This window comes from Limanda limanda, chromosome 8, assembly GCF_963576545.1.
Source record: "Limanda limanda chromosome 8, fLimLim1.1, whole genome shotgun sequence".
NCBI classification, from domain to species: Eukaryota; Metazoa; Chordata; class Actinopteri; order Pleuronectiformes; family Pleuronectidae; genus Limanda; species Limanda limanda.
In genome coordinates this window covers 13690641-13711274 of record NC_083643.1, presented here as the reverse complement: position 1 = coordinate 13711274, position 20634 = coordinate 13690641, and the positions used below count along the sequence as shown (strand labels likewise).

Genomic DNA, 20634 nt, shown 5'->3' with positions numbered 1-20634 from the left:
AAATGGGCTCGATTTGTTTTCATCAAGATGGATGAATTATTCTCTGGGCAAACAGAAAGATTTTGAATAACGCCCTTTCTCACAATGTTGCATAAGGTGACTGCCAGGACAGAAAAGAGGATGATAAAACTCAAAAAGACACAAAATGATCAGCTGTATTTGCAGGATTGTGTTTTAAAAGTCAGTATAAATGTATAATAGATTTAGGTGACGGATGAAAACCAGGATATATTAATGATATTTTCTGCCAGATAGTAAATGGGTTAAAGTGCAGTGAGGGAGAAATCCACCACAACATCTGTGCCACATGTTCTTGTAATGTTCAGTTTTTCTTTCAGAAATCTGTTAATGCCGTTTCTGTTTTTTATTGAGGTCATAGTTAGAGATTGTGTTGTCCTGGACTGAATTATACTGCCATGTGTTTCTAATAGTCATCCTCCCTTTGTGTAAATATGGGGACCAAAACATTTGAAACGTCTCTAAATATAATCCATTCCAGTTCCACACGACCGTAGACTACGACCTCAATAATAAACATATAGCTAATTTAATACACTATTAAAAGCTGAACATTATTATCTGTGTAAAAGGGGAATTGCCCTGAGCCGTTGCAGTGGATTGCATTAAACGTGACATATGTACCTAATAAAGTGGTGCATGAACAGAAAGATCTGACAGGAGACGGAATGAACGTGCAGACACTAATACAAATGTTAATCTGTGACATTTTTCAAATCCTTAAATGTCAGGTTTTCGGATAAGAAAGGTGCAAAGCTATAGTCAGCCAGCGGGGGCTGCGGAGGTAAAAAGGAACTGGAGTGTCAGCGCAGGGGGATTAAAAATCTGTAGCTGTTGTTTTAGTGAAATGCAGAGATGGCATCACTTAATCATCACCTCTAATGTCCTCACACACAGTGGCATCTATTCTCTGACACTAATTTGGTTCCTGGTGGCAAGTTTATGCTAACTTCTTGTTTTAAAACCACATTTTCAACCAAAGAGCAGCTAAATCACGTCGAAACCAAATCAGTGTGTAAAGACAGGCAGTTGATGAATTGTGTGTCCTGACAGATATAGTATCAACCTCAAGCCTCGGGAGAGAAAAAGTTACCATGAAGTTCCATTCAGGAAGTAAAACACAAGAACATCCCATCAGTGCTCGCTTCAGTAACAATAGGTTTACACACTCATCAGTGACACAGATGTAAATAGCACATGGTATTCATAACCTTTTATTTTTTACTGTAGCCTATTTATAGAGAAGCACTCCAGGAAACACAGATGTACAGAGAAGAAAGCAGATGATTCCCACTGCTAAGTAATCTTGAAACACGGCAGGCAGGGGCGTCCTACTTTCAGACGAGTCCACAAAAGAGCACCTGGAGAGTCTGTGTGTGTGTAGTGTATGTGTGTGTGTGTGTGTGTGTGTGTGTGTGTGTGTGTGTGTGTGTGTGTGTGTGTGTGTGTGTGTGTGTGTGTGTGTGTGTGTGTGTGTGTGTGTGTGTGTGTGTGTGTGTGTGTGTGTGTGTGTGTGTGTGGTTGTGTGTGTGTGTGTGTGTGTGTGTGTATAACAAGCTGTTTTCTGCTAATGAGTGTTTGAGGAGTCTCTGTCTCGAATAGATACAGAGCTGGTCTAGGAAAGAGTAAGTCAAGAGTTAAGGTTTCTTTGGAGGAAAACATGTGACAAAAGTCATTTGTTTTAAAATCTCTGAATATTAGAAACTCTGCATGTGGCAACCCCCCCCCCCCCACACACACACACACACACTCTTGTATTGTTTGTTTATTGGGGGCTTTAAGTGATAACTGTTCATTGTTAGGCCCTTTGTTATTGCTGCAAGACAAATTTCCCCACAGGGGCAGAAAATCTGAACTGAACTGAAATAAGAGGCACATCTCGCCTGGTTCCTTAGCAACTGCCTCCTGGTGCAAAGCCAGAGCTGGAAGGAAATGTGCACACATGCGTGCACACACACGCAATCATACAAACCCAGACAAAAGTGCAATCAAACACACATTTCAACACTTTCCCTACAATTGTCAAATCTGAGACGTCTTTCTTTTAGCTATCTTCATCGTGCACATGAGAGTGTAATTGATGAACAATGAGTGCATGTGTGACACGTGCGCACACACCGGCATGTGCAGGTTTGTGTGTGGAGGAGGAAGAGGAGGAAGAGGAGCTCTGCTTGTTTATTCACTTTTAAATGAAATGCGGGTGTCAGCACATCACTGGTCCAAACCGACACTGGAGCTCATCTCGCCATGAATATTTCATGACGCTTTACAAAAATATTTGTGTAGGTTAAGAAAGTGACAGTGCACTAAAGGAATGCTGCAGAGCCCTCCCCCCCCCCCCCCCCCAAAAAAAAGAACACAACAACTCCCGTTTCACTTCACATGGGAAGGGATGGGGGGGGGGGAATGATCATTCTCACTCCTGACAGTTTCTCAAATACTTGTCGTTCTTTCTCACATTCATTCAAATCCAACCGTGCAGGTTATTTATGACAAAAGAAAGAACAAAATGTCTTTGGCTCTATCGCCCCCAAAAATAAATAGATCTCGTTCAGTTACACTCTATACAATCCTTTCTTTCAATACACTGCAGCACCTCAGGAAGTTGAGATAAACGTCTCCTGATAAGATGGATCTTGAAGTAACTGCACTTTCGACACTTTCCTCACAGCACAAGTAATAAAGTTTGGCCACAAGGCCTTTAGTGTGTTATGTATAGCTTCACACATCGTATATATGTTCTCCCACTCTTGCATTACTGCATCTTTTCTGGATCTGGTCCAAAACAAGCTCTTTTCTAAAGCTACAACATCAAATGCCAACACACACACACACACTTCCACATAACAGCTGTGATTTGATGGTAAATATGATGCTGACATTAGTGTGTTAAAAGCAGATAAATTAGTGAAACATCAGCCAGGCTTCATTTTCTTGGAATCCTACCAAAAGGGGGCAGCCAAGGCAAACTCTAATGAGCCTCATTGGAGGAGGTCCCTTTCCCCTCTGCATCATTTGAACAGATTCCTCAATGAAGAGAAATTCCAAACATGCATCCCTTCTGCCAGAAGAAAGCTGAAGGGAGGACGCATTGCTGCCTCGGATCCATATAAGTCAACCGGGTTTCAGTGTGTGACCAAACAACCCGCGGTATCAAGGATACAATCCTCTATTTATAGATGCTCCTAATGCAACCCTATTTCCCGGCCGCAGCTCTCCACACATCGCTATGCCGGGCATTGTGGGTTTCCACTACTTCAAAGCAAAGGGACTACCTAACAAGGGGCTCCTCTCGAGATAAGTCGTCATCGTTCCTGTCGTCCCCCGAGTGGGCAGTTGATACGAGCAGGAATAAATGAGAGGCATCAGCCGGTTGGTATTTGACCCTATTAAAGTGCATATCAGATTATATAAAGCAATTAATGAGGAACTGGACTTCAGACTGTGGAAATGAACACTTTAGATACATCAACACAACTACATTTTCTTTGGAAATGCACCAACTTTGTTTTACGGCTAAAGTTTGAAAAACGCTACTGGCTTTGTTTTAGTTTGAAAACTCCAGGGCTGCATTTTAGTCTGGACGGGCCAATCAGAGACGTTGGAAAAGATGATATAGACACTTTGTGATTTGGGTCTTTTTCGAGGAGACTTTGCCGATTCATCAGGCTCCTGTCACATGACTCCCTTACAGAAGAAAACAACCTGCATTGGCCTCAACTTCCTCGGTAGAAGGAAACGCAGACAATAAGTAACAAGTGGTGCTGACCCTGTTGTCTTTGCTTACAGCTCATCTCTGCTGATTTAATAGAAGACAAGCTATTTTTCGAACACTCACACTGTGACAATTCAACCAAATGCTTCCTGTTAACAGCAGAACACGCGAGTCCCATATATGCAAATGTAGCAGTGGAGAACCTTCACCTCCCATTCACCTTTAATGGGTGCGAGCAAGGAGGCAAATAAAACATTCACTTCCTGAAGCAAATCACAGCGTTGCTTGGCATGGAGTTCCTCTTCAGTGAGCTTTCACCTGCGATGTTCGATTTGTTTGTATGTCTCTGCCCTTGTGTGTCCACTTGTGTGGGGAGATTGTTTAGTTTGAAAATTGTAAAACGAAAGCCTGGTAGTATAGATGTGGACCTTGTCTGCAGAATCAAGTAATTTAAAGTGCAAACCCTGAAGGATGGGGATGTTTATGATCTTGTACGTATCACACAGTACTTCAGTTGTTACAGCCTATAACCCTCCTGTTCACCAGAGCACCGCGACAGGAGCAGCATCCAAGTCCGTGTCCGTGTCATCAATAGTAAACAAGACAAGAATCAGCACTGAGGAGTCTGCCTCCGAGCAGCCGGCGCATCCCTACGTCTGCCGTTGAATAAAGCAGCTGAAGGGAGGAGGAGGAGGAGGAGGAGAAGGAGGAGGATGCATCACTAATAGGCCTGAGAGACAGACAAGTGCTGTTCACTGTTTGTTTTTGTTTTTTTTGTGTGTGTTCTAAAGGTATCCTCCAGTCGCTGGACTATGTGAGGAATCCGCAGAATGTCCCGGACAGCAGAGGATTCAAAGGGGGGGGGAGAATACTAATCCCTCGTTCTGCTGCAACTACGCAACAACAACTTGAGGAATTGCTGAGGAAACCTGAGAGGAACAAGCTATTTGGGCTGCAGACATGATCAAGGGAGAGGATGTGAGTTCAGAAAAAAGAAGGACGTTGACCAGTTTCCCACAAAAACAGACAAAACATGATGTGAGCAAAAAAAAAAGGATGATACAATTAAGATTATTCCTCCATCAGGAAAAGTGCAGCATAAAAAGCGGGAGTCAGGGTCATGTGACTCATATCCCCCTCTACTTCGCCTCACCCCTTCCCTTTCAACACAGTCTGCATCGACCCCAAAAAGTATCTTTTGCCTGATAACAACAGGGATGGATTTCTACGCTTTCTACTTGGAGAGGATGTGTGTGTGTGTGTGTGTGAGTGTGTGTGTGTGTGTGTGTGCCTGTGTGTGTGTATGTGTGTGCCTGTGTGTGTGTGTGTCTGTGTGTCTGTGTGTGTCTGTGTGTGTGTCTGTTTGTGTGTTTGTGTGTGTGTGTATGTGCCTGTGTGTGTGTGTGTATGTGCCTGTGTGTGTGTGCCTGTGTTCGGTTTGTGCCTGTGTGTCTGTGTGTGTCTGTGTGTGTGTGCGCCTGTGTGTGTGTGCCTGCGTGTGTCTGTGTATGTGTGCCTGTGCGTGTGTGTGCCTGTGTGTGTGTGCCTGTGTTCGGTTTGTGCCTGTGTGTCTGTGTGTGTCTGTGTGTGTGTGCGCCTGTGTGTGTGTGCCTGCGTGTGTCTGTGTGTGTGTGCGCCTGTGTGTGTGTGCCTGCGTGTGTCTGTGTATGTGTGCCTGTGCGTGTGTGTGTGTGTGTGTGTCTGTGTATATGTGCCTGTGTGTGTGTGTGTCTGCGTGTGTGTGCCTGTGTGTGTGTGTGCCTGTGTATGTGTGCCTGTGTGTGTGTGTGTGTCTGTGTGTGCCTGTGTGTGTGTGTGTGTGTCTGTGTGCCTGTGTGTGTGTGTGTCTGTGTGCGTGTGTGTGTGTGTGTGTGTGTGTGTGTGTGTGTGTGTGTGTGTGTGTGTGTGTGTGTGTGTGTGTGTGTGTGTGTGTGTGTGTGTGTGTGTGTGTGTGCGTGTGTGTGTCTGTGTCTGTGTGTGTGAGACAAGACGGTGGCTTCTCACTCCCTGGTTTCTCAAACAAATCATCTTTATTGAATCAAACTGGAGGTGTTTTAAGAGGAAGAGGAAGAGGAAGAGGAGCGAGTCATCCCATCTGAATGCAAGTCATGCTCAGCTTGCAGGAGAGCATGCTGGGTAAGGAGACTACTCTGCTGTTTACACACGGAGGCTGGTGACTCGTTTACTGCCAGAGGGGAAATTTGGTCAAACTGATATCATTTTCCAATGATCCATCAACCGCTCTCAACCCCGGAGCGAAACGTAGAAAAAATACCTCCTGTCTCATGAAGGATGAAATGTGTCATTCTTCATTACAGATCAAAGCATGCTGTTTTCCTTTCCCCCTGTGTCATCGGCGATAGTACAGGAAGCGTGACAGACAGTTGGGAAATCATTCATTATTCACAGCGGGGCTGGAGGTGGGGGGGTGAGGCAGGGAGGAGGAGGTTGTCGGGGGGAGGAAGGGTGTGGGGGGGTAAAACTCGGAGCCATCTGTCGGACCAATGGCAGGCGGGCAGGGGCGGTCCTAACGCCGATGACTGACATGTTATTGAGTCTGGAGCGGAGAGATGGTAAACAAGTCCTCTCTTGAGCAGGCGCTGGGGGGTGGGGTGGGGGGGTTGTAACCATAGTGATTAAGCGCAGCTTTTCCACAGATTTTCGGAGGAAACCGTGAGTCAAGGAAAAAAAAACCTGGACACACGCAGTTTGCACAACAACGAGCCTTAGTAACGTTCTTCCTGTAAATAGTGCTGACCCTGAACCGGGACATCAGCTAAATAAGAAAACATGACAGGTTTGTACTGGAGCACGGATGAATTTCAAATCAAGGTATTTGTCAGGAAGTAAAACTGATATTTTTTAACTTGTATAACAATATTAAGATTAAGATACATTTATTTGTCCCAAACACATGCACAGACATGCACAAGCACACTCATGCAAGGAGGGAAATTTAACCTCTGCTTTTAACCCATCTGGTGCAGGACACACAGAGCAGTGGGCAGCCATGTACGGCGCCCGGGGAGCAGATGTTGGGGGAGTAAGGTGCCTTGCTCAGGGGCACTAGACAGGGTAGGGAGAATCCTCTTGGATTTTTGGACAGATTGAATTTTTGGATGTTCGTCTTTTTGTTGTTTCTCTGTGGACTCGAACCAGAGACGAACCAGAGACCTTTTCTGCCCATAGTCCAAGTTTCTGCCACTAGTCCACCGCCTCTCCCTAATCACCTTGAATAAATTAAATATATACTGTACATACTGTATTTTATAAATTTTGCTCAGGAAAGTAAGAGCATAACACTTTGATTGTGATTTTGAAGGAGTTTATTGCAGTGTCAATCACACCCACTTCCTGTGCTCCACTGTCTAACCGGGGCCATAGCTCCATTAGGACATGATTACATTTATCTCCACATCAGCTCCATTTACCAACGTGTTCACTCTGCTGCTCACTACAATAATCCGGTGCACTGTGGGGATGCAAAGCCTTCCTCCTGTGTGCCGAGTCGGTGCCGGTGAGCTCAGGTTACTGGAGCTGAGAACAGCGGCAAACAGTAAGGTAGCTGAACAGGAGTACAGTAGGAGACAGCAGGCCTGGATCGCTGCCCTCCCTCCCTCCCTCCCTCCAGCCCCCTGAGCTGCACCAGGCCACATCCTCATCCGGCAACCCGATCCTCCCTGGGAGCCCCCAGTGGATCACTCCAGACACTTGTTTAAACCACATCAGCCCAGACGGCCAGAGAGAGAGGATGCTTCCTCCACTCGCCGCCACAGGCAAAAACCACATCAGGGATTCCAGGGCTGTCGTACAGCTCCTGTGATAGAGTCTCAACACGGCCTGATCTAATCTGGAGTGGTGTTTTTCACCTTTTCAGGGAGAGAGAGAGAGAGAGAGAGAGAGAGAGAGAGAGAGAGAGAAGTGTCTGTCTGCGCATGTTCGGCAAGATCGAGCGTTCTGCTGATCAGAGGGGTTTGTAGAGAGAGGGGCGGGGGGGGGGGGACACACAGCACAGCGTCACGATGTGATTTTCTCACACAGACAGCTGGCTCAGGAGAGCTCGGCTAAATCTCTCTTCAGTCCCGTGCACAAAGGTGAGTGTGAGCCCGCTCCCTCCCTGTCCCAGTGTTCCTGGGTCTCTTCCACTCCCGTGCCCACTAAAGACCAGCGATGTGTTTTTCACACAACTATGTGCTGGTCTGTGTGTTCAGGCATGCGTGGCATTTCCCCTCACTCGCGTTCAGTCACAACAACACACAGATACACACGCACACACCCCTTCCTTCCACCCTCGGGCCTCGTCCCTCCCTGCAGCTGCTGCTGATGTTGTTGTTGTTGTTGTTGCTTTGTTGTTTGTTGCACTCTAACAGGACACAGGTATGCAGCACAGTCACACGTGAGAACACTTAGACGGTCTGAAAGCTATTAAAGACATGTGAAAACAGTGGGAAAAAAGCCAGTGAGACCTTATTTAACTGGCAATTTACCAATATAATGCTGAACACAATGTCCCTGAATGCTCTGCTACCTTTTTCTTTACGAATACTTCTCATCCCTGTCTGACTGTCACGCACAAACTGCTGAATGGATTTTCTTGAGGTGGGGCGTGGGGAAGGAAGGAAGAACCTGTTCCCTTTTAGAGATGATTCAATCAGAGGGCAGATCCAGGATTGATTCCCCACTTTCTTTAACATTGCAAATAGGGCATTTTTCAACATTCAGATCTACTTAGAGGTCTGGATCTATGAGTGTGGGCAATTTGGTGCAGCCTGATTAAATTTAAGGATACGGTCGGGCCTTGGCGGAAGTTAGTGCTCAACTGAGTGCTCTTCCACTTGTAATTGCCATCATAAACCCGAATTAGAGCCCTTAATATGAAACATAAACCAATATCAACTGATACTTTCATGCCGGACGTCTAGTTAGCCAGCAGTCCCGGAGTCCTCATACATCCCTCGACAGAACCCCCCCCCCCCCCCCGAGTCGCACTGGGTCTGCAGCATGAAGACAGTCTGAAGCCAATGTCTTCCTCATTAAATCAGACAACTCTCCAGCCGACTCCGAGGACTCGCGTCAAAAAACAGGCCCACCATGCTATCAGGCAAATTGACGTTGGAGTATCATTTCAGACACTTCTAAATCAAGAACAAGGTCGTGCTCTGTGACTTCTGTTAACCAATGAGGGGTGAGTCAGTGCGTCCCCCCCCCCTTGCTGCATTTCTGCCGCTGATCTAGTCATCTGAGAAAAACAGAAAATAATGAGCGTGACAGTCAATCTATTCAGCAGGGGCAGAACTACTGCCAGCTTCTAAATGCTTTTGTTTGTTTTCTAGCCCTTTGGTTAAGCTCGCTAACGACACTCGCAGAAATTATCGTGTCATTTCCAGGCACCGACAGTGACAAGCTAAGTGAGATGTTTGAGGCAGGAGGCAGTGTGGGGAAAAAAGCAACTTCGGGAGTACTCAGGCAATGTAGGCAATGTTTTCCTTTTCTTTTTTTCTTTTTTTTTTTTTTACAGATTCTGAGATTTTTCCTCTCACTAAACGTGGCTTCTAAAAATACCTGACTTCCCAGATCTGCTTCATTAAATACAGTGTGTTTCCTGGCAGCGCTGTGCTGTGCCGCCTGACTGTTTTTGCACGCTGGGTGACTGGTGGGGGTTAGTGAGAGCAGCAAGTCCTCACATCTCTTCAGTCTCTCTATACAATATATAATAATCCATGCAATAATCTCTCTGGTGATATAGAGGAGAAAGACATGAACAAAATAACCACTAAAGACTTATGTTTGTATAAAGTGTAAATGATATCCATGAAACGCTGGCTTCACTTTGCAACACTGGACAAAGTTTTCGAATAAAATGAACAAGTTCGTCCTTCATTTGCTCAGGTGCTGCATGTTTGCAGGCTCAGACTAACACCTGGATGTGTACCCACCTGCCTGCAGGCCGGCAGCAGCCCAGAGAGAACTAACGCCACAGCACCTCAATTTTTAAACATGTTTTTAGAATTGACCTTTGAAATGTTGCAAGCAACCACATGCATCGCGCTATGTAACGTTTTTACTCCGTGCCCAAACTTGGTTCAGCCCATCATCACCAGAGCGTCAGAATAGTAGTGGTTCTGATGCCAAGGTCTATTTCGGTAGATGACCATCTGCAGGCTCTGTGGCGCGCGGTGCCCAGACATCACACTGGCACGCCGTCCGGCATACATTCTCTCTGCTGGCATGACGTCTCGATCCAAAATGACACATCTTCATTTCACGTCGACTGCAAGGAGGGCCCTAATCCTGACTAAGCATGGCAACGTTTGCCTTGAGCTAAAAAGCTGACGGGGATAAGTTTGTGTTCATGGCGAGCATTCCTACCAGGTTAAACTGGAGTGCTCAGCAAACACAGAGGAGGCCATTAGTTGATTGTGGAGCTGATAGTCAGTGGACTGTAAATCCTGAAATTACATTTCAGTGTGGTTACGTTTTTTATATGTGTACGTTGGGACTGATGTTTGTTTGCATGTGCATGAGCACGTCCGGGGTCATATTAAGGAGCGTGTAACCGGGCTGGATGTCATATACATCTCTTATATTACAGTCTCTGCCCGGCTCCAGTTTCCTCTTCTGTCAGATGACGCCGGCTGCTTGCTGGCACCTGCACACAGACTGTAGTGAAACGCCACTCGCTCGGCCTGTTTCTCCAGTGCATCTCCCTCTAACGCCTCAGTGTCTGCCACCTCGATGGAGCCTGACTCTCTGTACAGTCCGATTAGCCACATCAAACATGACATCTGGATTTAGGGTTTCCCTTTTCTTCCATTTAATGTCTTTTTCACAGTGAGCTCCTTGAGGACGCACAGTTTACTGTTTTCGTGGCGGCCCCTCCGTCTTTTAAAAAAAGGACAAACTACGGCTTCGGCGGGGACAGTTGAGCTCGGAGACCTGGGACTATTCTCCCAGACGCTTGCCTGCGCTGAGACTCGAGTCTCCTCGGATACGATAGCACAGTCCCAGACTTTATTGATCCAGTATCTGTTGTACACAAAGAGTCATTTCACATGAAAGAGGCCGGAAGGAGGTTTACCGTTTTCTAGTGCTTGTTCTACTAGTTTCCTGTCTGCTGAGGGACTTCAAAGCAGCGTGCAGGACAGGTACAGCACAGAGTGATAAAGGCACATACTGCTGACTTTTATTGCATTTGCACACTGATTAGGCCGACAGTGGGAGACGTTCGGCAGCCTCCAACAATGCACTATATTGTTCATTTGATCCCTTTCACATCAAACCGTGTGCCTGAACACCAAAATTAGAGGCTACATTACCTTAAACGTCTCCTTTATTCCGAGTGGTTAAAGGTGACAATCAAACAGCCGGTGTGGGTTACCGTTTTAAACGCAGAGGCACCAATTACACTAAAAAGCCATTACGCTGCAGTAAACAGTGAACTCATAATAGCTTGTCCTCATTGGTAATTGGGGAACAACACCACGGAATATGGCCGTCGCACAAAACCTGTGCAGCCGAGTGTGAAAAAAGTCTCACTGTTTACAAGCCTCTGAACAAATTGGGAGTTGCGTCACTTTCGGTAAGTTTCACTCGCGGGCCTCAGCGCAGACACAGCTCCTCAGTTTCAACCCAAAGTTTCAGTGTTAATCAGATTTTGCCATGACGCAAGTCTCCCGTTCCCTCCTGCTCCTCAAACACAAGCAGCGCAGTCATGACACAGAGAGCTGGGAAACCGAGAGGTAACAGACGGCAGTCTCCTATCTAATCTTCAGATAGGAGACCATATTTAGTCTGGGGACCGAGTTTCAGTGGGAAAACAACTTCAGAGGGCAGGGCTCCACCATAGGGCCCAACACAATGATATGATATACGTGGCCCATGATACTTGGAGAAGGGGCTCAGGACAAGCCCCAGGGGGGTCAAAGGTCAGCGGCCAGACGTCCAAGGGAGGTTATGGATATGGCCGTGTCTGGCCATACTGTGCCAACTGGATAAGAGGAGGAGCCAATGAAGATGGAACAGGACAGCTGATGGGCCTTAAACAGTCCCCCAGACCACATTACCCATTGGCTACCGGTGACATCATGGTTCTCTCGCCATTTTTCAACCCCTCTTTTCAGAGTGGACAGAGCGTTGTACTCTTTCTCCTTCTCCTCTCTCTCTCTCTCTCCCCATCTCACACACACACACACACACACACACACAGTTTTATTTGCCCCTTTTACGGACCCTGACTGCTCACATGACCTCCCTTGTTCAGGAGGATGAAGGGGTAAGAGAAGAAGGTAGCAACAAAACAAAAGAAGAAAGGAAGAGCAATGAAGGAATAAAACCTACGATGCCTTTGATGGAGTTCCTCAGTCAGTGTGGACATTACATGCTGCTTGTGTGTGACACTCACAGCAGGTGGCACACACACAGGGCCACAGAGTGTACCCTTCAGAGTGTCTCCCCCCCGCCACATCATACTTAGTTACCAATCATTTCCAGCATGTGGTCTCAGATAGGTCAGCATGTGGTCCAGTAGGCCAAGATACACACAAACAAACACACACTGCAAATAAGCTGTCTTTTTTTTCCCGTCAAGCAACCTTTCTTAATTAACACAAGCCAAGTGAGGAGTTCAGGTCTGACATTTTCACCTGCAGACAGCTCACTAAATTACAATCCAAGCTTCACTGTGATACGTCTCCAGTAAACGGAACAAAGAGATATTCAAAGGCAAAGGGAGAAAGAGATCCCTGTGCTGTGCAGGTGTTCCACGTCTGAAGAGGGCGGAGGCAGAGGATGGAGCAGGGAGGTGACAAAAGTGAGTGTAAGTCCGACAGTCAGCTGACCTGCCGCTGCCCTGCGACAATCAGATGCAGTTTTCAGTCCGGGATCCCATCCCTCCATTAGAGATTAGCTTTTAGTCGGATTAAAGAGGCCTCTCGCACCTCAGAGAGGTGAAACGTCATTATGGCCCCAGAGAAGGAATCAAGGGGGGTGCAGAGGGCGAGAGGGGACAGGGCGAGAGGTGTTTGTTGGGACTGAGGGGGATGAAGAAGGGTGAGCCTGACCTGCATGGACTCCAGACAGATTAGATACCAGCAGGGCACAGCACAAAAGTCCTTAATTCCTTCTTCCGTCTAGTAAAGGGGTGGGCAAACATTTTGACTCGCGGGCCACAATGGGTTCTAAAATTTGACAGAGGGGCCGGGCCAGGAACAGATGGATGGAGTGTTTTTGTGAACTAATATAAATGACATGGAAAAATCATTACATGAAAGGATTTGGCCTTTACCAAGTAGCAAAGCACTTATTTGCAAGGCCATTTAACAAAAACTCGGCATATCAGGCATACAGCCTTCGATTGGACTTCAGTGAAAAAGTATTTTGTTGTCGACTCCGTGTTAAACACTCGGCACTCATTGTCCACTCTTCGTTTCCTTGACCCTCTCATTTTACAGAAGGGCTCACAGGGCAAAGGGAAAAAGTGAAGGCAGATCATGTGCCTTTTCAAGCCCTATACATCACACTCCCGGGCAAATTTAATTTAGCTGACGCTTTTATCCAAAGCAACTTACAATAAGTGCATTCAACCCCGAGGGTTCAAACCCAGAACAACAAGAATCAAGAAAGTACGATTTCTTCAAAAATAAAGCAAAACTACACCTTGCAAGTACCTGCAATTTAAGTGCTACTAAATTGTTAGTTAGTTGTTTTTTTTAAAATATTTGGACAAGTTCGGCGGGCAGGATTAAAAATACCTGACTTCCCAGATCTGCTTCATTAAATACAGTGTGTTTCCTGGCAGCGCTGTGCTGTGCCGCCTGACTGTTTTTGCACGCTGGGTGACTGGTGGGGGTTAGTGAGAGCAGCAAGTCCTCACATCTCTTCAGTCTCTCTATACAATATATAATAATCCATAAAAAGTGGAGGGAAGAGAGGAGATGTGCCAGGAGAGAGGCCGAGGAAACGGGCACAGAGAACAAGCCGGCCTCCGAACACAGGAAGTGCTAAGCCCCTCCACCATGTCAAACACAAGACTTCCAGAAATGGAATATGGAGTATGGAAATACTACATAGGAAACAAATTTTAGACGTGTGTTTTAATGTGTTAAATATTTATAACCTATAGGGAAAGTAGAGGGTCTGCAACCAAACAAAACATGTGACTATGGGCGTTTTCACATCTGAAAATCTGAACCAAGCTTCACATCTTTGTTACCTTGTTCACAGTTGATCTGGTTAGTTTTGGTTTCACGTTGCAATTCAGAGAGGGGACCAAATTATTGTTTAATACATGTACAATGTGTCGTCATCACCAACGTGAAGTCTGCATTTTCTCAATTTGGCTACTGTATTCCCTAACTTTCTGTTGTGCATAGAAAATAAGTAGTCATTTGTTTTGATTGAGAAAATGAATGAATTAAATGAAATGGCTTTGTTGTAGAATGGTCAGTCAAAAACTGATCGGTTCTTATCGGTCACAACTGGACTACCGGTGGTGAAGGCAAATCCCTCCACAGGTGAGAACATACAATAAACTCAACTCGCGGAGGGAAGAGAGGAGACGTGCCAGGAGAGAGGCCGAGGAAACGGGCACAGAGAACAAGCCGGCCTCCGAACACAGGAAGTGCTAAGCCCCCCCACCATGTCAAACACAAGACTTCCAGAAATGATTGAAACAAAATACCCATGCTTTCCCTCTCGAACAAACAATGGTCTCCATTGTGAGATGCAGTGGCAGACTCACAGTCAGGGGAGACATAAAGACACAGTTTGAAAACAGTGGGCTGTTACTACCCCCCCCCCCCTCTCTTTTCTCTCCTCTCCAGGCCACGGACAAACTTTCTCCTTCAGCAGGGACACGGGGACAGTGGGGCACCCATCGCTGTGGCCCACTTTGGACCTACAAAAAAAATATGCCTTTGTTTTCGTGTCGTTGGCGACCTCACACGACTCAACGGACAAGGCTGCACCGTTATTAGAGGACCAACAGGGGGCCTGAGCCGGGAGGGAGGGAGGGAGGCATGCTTCACTGCAGACATGTCACACTCTTTCACAGAGATTGTAAACACAAGTCTGGAGAGTCGTTGGTTTCCTTGTTGTGGCCCAAAATCTACAGCGTCTCATAAATAATTGAGGAATAATCAATAATATCGTGAGCAATGTCTTACACAGCGATAAATATAATGACAAAGATTAATGGTGCACATACAAAACCCATCTAAAATACAGCATATGTTCCTCAAAGCACAATAAACAATCTTTACCTAACACAAACTCTTGCTCTCAACAACATTTAAGACTTCTTGCAGCTCAGTTTCCTTCAGCCTGAGGAATTCTCCTATCAGATCGCATCACATCAGTTTGATGTTATTCTCCAGAGACCCCCCCCTGCTCCTCTCCTGTACGTGTGGGAGTCTGCAGAAGGAGGACACTGCACCAACTGCACACGCCGCCTGCACCGGAGGAGCTGATCCTACGTTTTACATTGGGTCTACTGTAGCCTTGCTTTCCCCAGGATGCAATGATTTGTAGGAGTTATTTCATAAATGTCTTGTAAACTATTATTAGTCCAAAAGCTGCCAAATTGCACATCATAAAGTGTAACTGTATAGCTAGAGGCTATATTTACTGCTCTATAGTAGCACTGCTGCAGCTCTGGAACTGGTTCAGAAAAAACTACACCTTGTAGTGATTCCAGTATTTAAATAAACCAAAAGCAGTGCAATGCAAAAGCCTTGAGTGACATTTATAGTCCTCATATTAGTTCAAGAAACACTATGAAGTTTTTCTCACTTAAAATAATTATAATTAATTAAATAAATCATTTTGATGAGACAAGTAGAACATAACTTTTGCTTGTTTGCCATTCCGTGTGCTGTTCTGCTTCCTTGACGTTGGGTTGTGGAAGTGAAATAGCTACTTTATCATCAGAAGGAGGAAAATCTAATTTGATGGAGGTTTAATTGTCAAGTTAGACAAATAATTAAAAGCAATTGATATACATATTATACTGGGATACGATAACAGCATCTGCCACTCGCTTGATGGGTTAGCCTGTTAGCGTATATGCTATTGTTCTACTCTGAGTTCAGTGCTGAGAAAATGCAAACGTGTACTGTAAGACCATGTGAGCTGTGTCAGCATTAGTTCAGGAGATGTTTTCAAGACTTAAGTTGACAAATGCTATGTCCCCTCTGCTCCTGAGGCTGCCGGCCTCTTCTCCCTCAGCTTCTCAACAAAAACATTTGTGGAAAGCTGTGTGTGCACTGGGAGGCTCAGAGACGGCAACGCCTATTTGCGACAGTGAATTATGCATCCCACCTGTAGGGGCAGCCTGAATTTTGCCGGGAGCGCATCTCGCATTAAGCCGCTTCAACTGAGAGATGTGAGCTGGTGTTGAACAGTAGACCTGTGGTTGAAACTGCTCAGGCTTTCAAAGGATCTAGTCCTCACTTCCGAGCAGTGAAACCACAACAAGAAACCAGAGAGGAGCACGATTCACACCTGCTGGGATCGGTGATCTCCTCCAGAATGCACTTAGACAAACATGAATGTGCACACACACTCACATAGCTTTGGAACAGCCGGTGCTGACTGGCTACAGACAGCCATGGGACAGATAGCTGGCTGAGAGAGGGAATGGGAGCACGCTGCTCAATCAATGAGCCATCAATCACACACACACAGCGAGACGGCGCAAACACAGGAAACAGGAGACCATATCCTTTAACTACCACTCAAAAGAAAGCCATCAAAGTGCTGGCTCTGACTCCAGGCCTTTTTCCACCGCCAAATTTCCAAGCAATGCTTTGTCTTGTGGCGGTTTGGTTAAGAGCTAATATTACTTTGCCCTGACCCCTCTTGAGAGGAGTTGTGTGCATGTGTGTGTCCTATACAGTCCGCGGCACCACAACAGCTGTCTGCTGTCCTAACCAGCACAATGCTGCAGGGCGTCACTGTACTTTCATCTGCAAACAATCTTTTTATCTTAAAAGAAGCGACACAAAAATCATTTATGGTTGAACAAAGACCTGTATATTAAAGTTGAATTGTGCATTTATTTTCAAACAGGGGATTTTATTGTGAAGGGCCCCACTGTACACTTTATTTGACACTTAACTTCTTTGGTGGGGATAAGCCTCTGTGATGATTAATATGTAAAGAAAAAAAGTGAGAGAGAGGTGAAACATTCAGGAGACTTGCAATAAATTACAGGTAAAATCAAGATCAGCTGAAAATGAATCATTGGCTCTCTCCCTGCATGCCAGGCTGAAGAGGAGAAACGTTTCTAATGATAAATTAACAATTGATTATTTTAAATGGAACAACTGTTCTTAAGTGTTATATATTTTTTCCACAGAATTTATATCCGGCCAAAAAATTTAAAATGAGCATCACAATGTTCTGAGAAGCGAGGACATATTCCTTTACAATTCCTCGTTTTGTTCGACAAACTGTCCGAATATAATCAATTTGAAATCATCTCGATGACTAGAACAAGCCAATGTTTGGCAATTTTGACTCATGACTCCAATGATTGACGGCTTATGAAAATTAGTGATGATTAAGTTCTTGTGATAGACAAATTGTTCCAGCACTTTATCAGTGTCATCAGCTCCGCATCAGAGACATTCCACTGTTTCTCCCTAGCGCCGCTCCGCCTGCAGGAGCACATTCCTGCTGTGAGGCAGCACACCTGAAGCACGTTAGTGCCGCGTCGTCTGACCTCCAGGGGGGGAAAACACGAGTTCGACAAGTTGCCCCCGAGAGCAAATGAGCTCAACCAGGTCTTACGACATGCTCCAAATGTGTCTTGGACGCACGACCGACGCCGTAAACAGAGTTTTGGGTGATCTCCAGGTTGAGCTGCTCCTCTTCTGTAGCCTCGGGGGGCCGAGATGGGGAGCAGAAGAAGAGGCAGCGGCAGCAGGAAAAGGCGGCCATCGGTGCAGGCAGGATCAGTGAAGAGTAAACAACACCAGAGGACGTCCTCGTGTCCCTGAGCATGTGACAGCATGTCCCCCTGTCTGCTCCGTCATTCTGTGTCGGCTCTCATTACCTACAGCACTACAGGGCCAGCACTGACTGACGGACCGGCTGGCTAATGGCACCTGCCACCTACTGCTATGTGTGTGAGAACAGGGGGCTGAGATCGCCATGACAACACAGAGGCTGACCTATCCCTGACCTCGTTCGCAAAGACTGACACTCATAAATATTAGCCATCAATTATTAATTGATGCTACATAGGAAACAAATTTTGAGACGTGTGTGTTAATGTGTTAAATATTTATAACCTATAGGGAAAGTAGAGGGTCTGCCCCCAAACAATACATGTGACTATGGGCGTTTTCACATACGAGAATCTGAACCAAGCTTCACATCTTTGTTACCTTGTTCACATTTGATCTGGTTAGTTTTGGTTTCACATTGCAATTCAGAGAGAGGACCAAATTATTGTTTAATACATGTACAATGTGTCGTCATCACCAACGTGACGTCTGCATTTTCTCAGTTTGGCTACTGTATTCCCTAACTTTCTGTTGTACATAGAAAAGAAGCAGTTGTTTGGTTTGATTGAGAAAATGAATGATGCTGCCTCTGTAGGATCTTTGTTGTGTTACTCCCTGCAAATTTAGCTTCCTCGTCTTTCAAACAAATCTTCGGGGTATAGATGGCAACCAATCCTGTGAGCAGCTTCTGCTTCTTTTCTTCTTCTCTTGTTTAATGCTATCTCAAAAATTCAAATTTTTTCAAAAAGTGTTTTCACACTCCAAACAGCCCAACAAATGAAATGGCAGATCAGGCGCACACAATCACCTGTTCTCCCTCGGTCTCACTGCGCATCAAACAAAGCTGCACGCCCGGGCGGGTAAAGGGGAGACGCATGTCAGCCATGTGACAGGATCAATACATCCTGGCAGCTCGACGCCCCATGTCATGAGCACCCATGTAATATACTGCCTCAGAGCCAAGGGGAGCAGAGGAAACACTCTCTGTGAACTCACAGACAACCAGAGACAAATGTGACCTTTTTCAAGAAAAAAGGAAATGTATTGATCATTTCACTCTGAGGAAACTGATCCACTCAAGGTTGCATCGTTATATTATTAACTACTAATTACTGCAACGGGAACAATGTCTCCAAAATGAATTATGTCAATAAATAGGTTTTTGCCAACATCTCCTCTGAGGAAAGAAAAATATCTTGGTATTTCAAGTTTTTAATGTAAAAAGAAATAATAGTGCAAATAAACTCTTGTTGTCTTCTCTGTTGAGCCCCTGGGACTCTCTCTACAGCTTGGATTTCATCGTGATGTTTCCAGACGACTCACACCTCACAGATACACAAACGCGGCTCAAAAGAAGAATATCTCTCGTCACGGAAAGCTGGCGAGTACTTCACGAAAAGTAAAGTTGTGCCTGTGACTCTTCGTGGTGACGACTGATCTGCCGCGGTGGCTCCTGAAGCCAGCAGCCCCAAATTGGGACTTTTGTTTCAGACGGCACAGTGTCTCCGCAGAGGCAGGGAACAAAACACAAACACACACAAAGCCTGTGAAGAGGCAAGAGTGCATGTGTGTGGGCCTACCCCAGGCTCCTCCTCAGTCACTCACCACACACACACACACATGCACGCACACACACACACACACTAGCAATCACAGGCACACATTCACACACACACACACACACACACATGCATACATACACATAACCAACCCCACCACAAGCGCCTCTGAGCCGCGTCTCACCCACCCACACACATACACAACACACAACCTGACCCGCCTCCTCTCCCGCTCCCACTCCCTCTCTCTCTCCCTCCTTCCTTATTTCTCATCTCTCATTCTCTCCTTCCCACCCTCATTCATAAAATGGCCGCTTCACAACTCCAGCTGCTGGCATGGAATTTATGGATGAGGGGCCAGGGGCAGCAACGGGCCAGGAGGGACTTGTTTGTTCTATTTTCTTTCCTTTTTTTAACCCCCCCTCCCTTCCCATCTCTCCGTGGCCGTATACTCTCGTCCGTCTGGCAATTTCCATGCCCGCACCAGACAGCAAAGAGTTGTCCCCCCCCCTCCCCTTCACATACACCAGCCTTCCTCATCTCTGTCCCCCTCCTCCTCCTCCTCCTCCTCCTCCTCCTCCTCCTCCTCCTCCTCCTCCTCCTCCTCCTCCTCTTCCTCCTCCCCTCCAAAACAAACCTGATACCCTCATGGCCTGGGAGGGAAACTGAAGCTATGCGTCTGGCCGAGGAAGGCAGGAGCAGAGCGGGGGCAGGAGCGAGCTCCGGTGGCTCCTCCTCGAGAGGCCAGCGAGAGGGGAACGAGGACATTCTCAAGTTCCATCCTTGGAACACAACCTCCATGTTTCTGTAGTTTTACCACATCACACACACGCACACACACACACACACACACACAAACACATGCAGACTCTCGAGGCATGCTTTCAAAGCAACGTGAGATTCATTGCTATAACGTTAGCCTTTTTTTTTCTCCTCCCGACTCTTTGTAGTCCAGATATAAAGAGGTTTTTTTTTTTATAACCAAACATTTTGCAAGGTGGTATCTGCAGGACGGACGATCTCCTGGGGAAGGAGTGACAAAATAAGGCAGGGCAGGCAGCTTTCTTTAGAGCTGTCAACCACTGTGTTTTAAAAGCTGATCAATCAGACGGGATCAGGAGAGGAAACAAAGCCTAAAGTGCCAGAACCATTCAGACGACACCACAGGGTGCAATAATAAGTGTCGCCGCGTGTGCGCATTTGTACGTGTGGAGGAGGTGTGTGTATCTAGTCTGAGGTGAACGAGTGCATGAGCGCTAATGCATCTGTTCCTCGCTACACACACACACACACACACACACACACACACACACACACACACACACACACACTACAC

General features: G+C 46.2%; 1 protein-coding gene across 1 annotated transcript in view; it reads right to left on the bottom strand.

Moving 5' to 3' along the window:
• Window positions 1-20634, bottom strand: part of igf1ra (insulin-like growth factor 1a receptor) — an 84309-nt gene that overhangs the window by 25029 nt on the left and 38646 nt on the right. The gene's annotated exons all lie outside the window — the stretch shown is intronic.